Consider the following 5,616-nt stretch of genomic DNA (forward strand, 5'->3'; position numbering starts at 1 on the left):
CCTCTTGTGGGCACATCACAAAATAGGCACTCCTCTTTGTATTTAGAAATTTCTCTATCCCCAGGTCAGAAGACAAGGCTTTTCTTCTGATGTCAACACCTTTTTACTGAGAGAGATAGCCTCTCCCTTTACCCACCAGCATATTTCTTTCAGGCACAGGCACGGAAATCCCAAGGGAAGAATGCACTGGAAGGGTTTTGTTTTGTTGTGTTTTTGTAAAGTCTTTACCTTTGTTGCTTTCAGTCTCTATACTAACAAATCCACTTTCTCTTTATTCCTAAGAAACATGCCAGCATCAAGAGTAAGGAAAAGAAAGGAAAATCTAGTTATTAAAATAGTGACCCTTCAGTCCCTATGCCCCTTCTCAATTTTATATTCAGGTCTGGTTTTAATTAATTCCAATTCAACTCAAAAAGCTTTATTCAATATCTAAAGGCCAAGAAAAAGAATCTGTAGCCTGAAGGAGTTTATATTCCCACAAAGGGATATAACTTGTATAGAAATGAACAAATGCAGAGAAAATATTGAAAAAAATGGTTTACATTATTACTTGAATCATCTCAAGGGCCTGAGTAAGAAGATGTGTGCATTGTTAGGACCAGACTGGGCCGACCATCCGTGGTAGCTATGGAATGGGTTGGAGTGGGGCTGGGTATTTCTGTTGTCTTTTTTTTCTTCCTGATGTAGCAAAGTGACTTCAAATAGCAAGGGAATGATCCATTTTGAATCTCTGAAGGACAAGATGTAGTTTAAAAAATTACAAACCTGTTGTTTTTCCTTTGGGGGAGAGTGACTTTATTTTTTTTCCTTTCATGGCATAGAATTCTGGTGCCTTGCTCCCTGAAGTTGTCTCCGAGCTACAAAGGATATGCTTTTTTCACATTCTGGCTTACAAGGGAACACAACTTTTCTACAAGTGGCCTTTAGTGCTCTTTCTAATATGATTTCCTGTAATTTTTAAACTGTATGTCTAATTTATATTCTGGCACTGTCCTATATTTGAACAACTTTAATATGTTGATTTCCATCTATTATGCAAATGATACTTCTTACCTGATTTTTTATGTTCTGTCTTAAAATGAACAATCAAATAAATAAAGAAATGCCGCACCACTTATTAATAAATGGCAATTTCAGTGATGGAGTGAAAGAATGCCATTTACTCTGAAAGCTCTTTGAAACTGAAGGGTTGGGGTAGGATGTCTCAAGACATTGGGAACAAAGTCCATGGGGCTACAGATGGAGAACTGGAAAGGATCTTAGAGATGATGTATTCCCATTTCCTATCCCTATATTTGAGGAAACTGAGGGCTAAAGAGGTTCCATGATTCATTCAGTCAAGGTCACACAGATGCCAAATGGCAGAGCCAGCATGGAGAGTAAGTTCTTTCACTCCCACCGTTCATCCTTCTCCATATATCAAATGTCTTAGAGCAATTTTAAGGTTTAAAGCTAAGACTTTGGGAACATTCTATATGTTCATCTCTTTCCAGGGCTTGATTCCTTGTCGTTGTTTTGGAGTTTTTTGTTTGTTTTCTTTTGGTTTTAGGGAGTAATTTAAAATAGCATTGTATTTATCCTGAGAAAGAAATCGTAATCAGGAAATCCAGACTTGATCCTGAAGTTGCGGCAGTGGCCAAAAAAATAACTAACACTTCCCCTGGCAGCAAGATAATTGTATGTACTGTCCTACCAAGTATATATCAATTGAAGAAACATTTCAAAGCTAACAAAGATGATGGACTTCTTGTCCAGGATCAGTAGTCATCTGCCATTGTTTCTTTTTTGCCTTATTTAATACATTCCCTCTTGACCTTGTCATTTCTTCCTTCAGATTTCAATTTCCTTATTTAAAAAAAAAAAAGGAGTTATTTTGGATGGGTTTTTTTTAGATATTTGAAATACAACTTTTTTATGATCTAAACGTAAAAGGAATGGGAAGGACAGTAACAAACAAGATTCACCACTGAATATTGTGATAAGACTGCAGCACTCTTATATTTGAAACTCAAGGGGACATAATTGCAGTCCAAAACAGCTAAATATGCAGGTTCAAAATATGAATTATATATTTTTTAAACTACCACATTTACTCTGAAGCTTATTCATTTCCTTCAGCATCCCAAAGATTAAGCACATGTTCTGCTCAGCTATATAATAAAGTGGCAAACATGCTACACTACTGACATCACAGGACAGTTGCCTATAAAACTAGATCTCTGATGCTGGGCTCTAGCTTCATTCCCTTACAGGTCATAGTCTTCATCAGGGAGCACAGTTGTCTGAGCAATCTGTAAGTCCTGATCATACTGTGCTGCCAGTGCTGGATCCATGACAACCTCTGGAGGTACAAGAGCAGGCACGGCAACAAACTCCAAATTAGCGTCTCCAATAAGTTTTCTAGCAAGCCAAAGAAAGGGCTTTTCAAAGTTGTAGTTACTTTTGGCTGAGTTGTCATAATACTGGAGATTCTTCATGGAAGACAATTGATTTTGCCTTGACTTTTCTGTCTTTAATATCCACTTTGTTGCCACATAACATTAAAGGGATATTTTCACATTCTCATACCAGATCTCTATGCTTGTTAGGTACATTCTTGTAAGTAACTCTTGATGTTACACTATACATTATAATGGCACACTGAGCTTGGATATAATAAGCATCTCTCAGACCACCAAATTTCTCTTGGCCAGCTTATCCCATACGTTGAATTTAATAGGTCCTCTGTTAGTATGGAACATGAGAGGATGGACCTTAACACCCAGGGTGGCTACATACTTCTCAAATTCACCAATCAAGTGACATTTTACAAATGTGGTTTTTCCAGTACCTCCATCTCCAACTAATACAAGTTTGAACTGCACTTGAGGTTCTCCTTGGGTGACCATCACCCAAGTTCTTCCAGAAACGTCCCTGTCTCCACCTGACTGAACTATCTTGGGTGTTTCTTATTCAACAGTTATGTACTCTACTGGGAGAAAGTACATTTCAGCTCTGTTTCGCTGATATTAACTGGCAGGATCTTTTGTATTTGGCCAATGGAAAATTGTGTTGTAGTAAGTTTCAATTTAACACACACACACACATATGTACACCTAGAACTCCAGAAAAGATGAGTATATAATGAATAGAACACCAGAAAAGACAGGAACATGGTTAGCAAGTACATTAAGACCTTAAGGAAGCTCAACACTAACATATAACTCAGAAAATAACATCTGAAGAGACGGCAATTTGGTATTGTGACTACAGACACCACCACTCCCCTCCCAATTTGGAGTCAAGAAGATGTGAATTTTGTGACTATGCATGTCATTTAACTTCTCAGTTCCTTGGAGCAACCTTCTTAGGCTAAATTGCAGAATAGTTGCCAATCTGTGTTAGTAGAGGGCATTTCTTCTCTAGGAGTTTGATATGCTAATTAAATCACAGATCTAGAAGAAAAAACTCAAGGTAATAATTGCTGTATATTAAGAACATCACTTTTAATGCTAATGAGATTATGCAAGATTGTTTCTTACCAAATTGCAATGCCAGGTGCCAATTCAAGAATGCTTATTCTTGGGGTGACAAGAAGAAAGAAAGAGGGAGAACAAAAGGAGAGTAGAGATATGGACCTATAAGAAAAAAAGATGAGCCATGGCCTAGACCCACAGAGGATAAGATAACTAATATGCCCTCCTGATCAGTCATACAGGAGGGGAAAAGATGATATAGGCTCTCTGTTGATCTGCCTAGAAAATAAAGGATCTGAGCATCTGAAGTTATAAGGTGGGTGTAGGAATGGGTTTACGGGGGGGATGGGGAACATAGAGCCAAATGGCAGAGTAAAAGGAGGGACTCACTTGAGCTCTCCACAAAACCCCTCCAAATACCTGTAAAAAATGACTCTAAACAAGTTCTAGAGCAGCAGAACCCACAAAAAGACAGAATGAAACAAATTGCCATATCAAGACAACATTAATAATCAATGGAAAAGATCTGCTGCACTGGGCTGGCAGAAGAGCATAATCTAGCTGAGGGCCAGACCAGGCCCCAGAAAACTTGGAGTAGGCCTCAGGAAACTGAATCACTGCCAGCTGAGGCAGTTTCCAGACTTCTCAATGCCCAAAGCCAAAGATGACTTAAAAGGTCAGTGGGAAAGGTCTGTCATACCTGGGTAAGAGAGGAGCATGGGACAACTCCCACTTCTGCACAGCCCCCAGGTGGTAGTAGCAGCTGCTTTCAGAGCTCTCAGACCAACAACAGATAGTAAGAGGATAGAACAACTGATGAGGGGATTACAGGGATCTTTTTTCTGGCACTAACCCAATACTTGGATCTGGGTCACAGACCTAGGTGGCAGTCCTGGACTGAGGAAGAACACTGGCATAGTAGAATTTGTGGCAGCAGTGGAGAGGGAATCCTCCTCATAGTTCTAGGGCAGAAAAGAGTTCTTGTGGTCATTAACTGATCAGAGAACAGGTCAGAAGAGCAGTAAACACCTCTCCTAAGATCATACAAGCTTGGAAGAACAGAAAACTTACAGATTCCTAGAAGTACCTCTGCAAACAGCCGTACAAAACCCCTGAATCTTGGGACAGTATGGACTCCACACTGGAATCAGAGTCCTACCTAAACAAAGAGCTCAAAAATCAAGTAATTATCTGGGAAAATGAGAAAACAGCAGGAAAATAAGTCAGACTACGGAATGAAAAGAAATAGAAGACAATATGAAATAACTCATTAGAAAACAATTGACCTGGAAAATGGATTCAGGAGAGATAATTTAAAAATTATTGGACTACCTGAAAGCCATAATCAAAAAAAGAGCCTACACATCATCTTCCAAAAAGTTATCAAGGAAAACTGCCCTGATATTTTAGAACCAGAGAGCAAAATAGATATTGAAAGAATCCACTGATTGCCTACTGAAAGAAATCCCATAAGGAAAACTCTTAGGAATATTGTAGCCAAATTCCAGAGTTCTCAGGTGAAGGAGAAAATATTGCAAACAGCCAGAGAGAAATTATTGAAGTATGGTGGAAACATAATCAGGATAACACAGGATTTAGCAGCTTCTACATTAAGGGATGGGAGGGCTTGGAATATGATATTCCAGAGGACAAAGGAATTAGGATTAAAGCAAGAATCACCTATCCAGCAAAACTGAGTATAATCAATGAGGGGGGAGGGGGAAATTGACATTCAGTGACATAGAGGAATTTAATAGATTCTTGAGAAGCCAGAGATAAACAGAAAAAATGACTTTCAAATACAAGACTCAAGAGAAGCATGAAAGAGTAAACAGGAAAGAGAAATCATAAGGGATTTATTAAACTTAAAGTTAAATTGTTTATATTTTCACATGGAAAGATATTTGTAACTCATGTGACCTTCCTCAGTATTAGGGTAGTTGAAAGGAATATATATATATATATATATATATATATATATATATATATATATATATATATATATATATATATATTTATATACGTAGATGGAGGACACAGGGTAAGTTGAATATGAAAGGATCGTATCTAAATAATAAAGTTAAGGGGTAAGAAAGAAATGTACTAGGAGAAGGAGAAAGGTTGAAGTAGAATGGGATAAATTATCTCACATAAAAGAGGC

At 37.9% G+C, this 5,616-nt stretch overlaps 1 pseudogene; it reads right to left on the reverse strand.

The window, feature by feature from the left end:
* Positions 1–2,246: 2,246 nt before the first annotated feature.
* LOC140498216 (GTP-binding nuclear protein Ran pseudogene) lies at positions 2,247–2,628 on the reverse strand (annotated as a pseudogene).
* Between the last annotated feature and the right edge of the window lie 2,988 nt (positions 2,629–5,616).

The sequence above is a fragment of the Notamacropus eugenii genome, chromosome 4 (genome assembly GCF_028372415.1).
Source record: "Notamacropus eugenii isolate mMacEug1 chromosome 4, mMacEug1.pri_v2, whole genome shotgun sequence".
NCBI lineage: Eukaryota > Metazoa > Chordata > Mammalia > Diprotodontia > Macropodidae > Notamacropus > Notamacropus eugenii.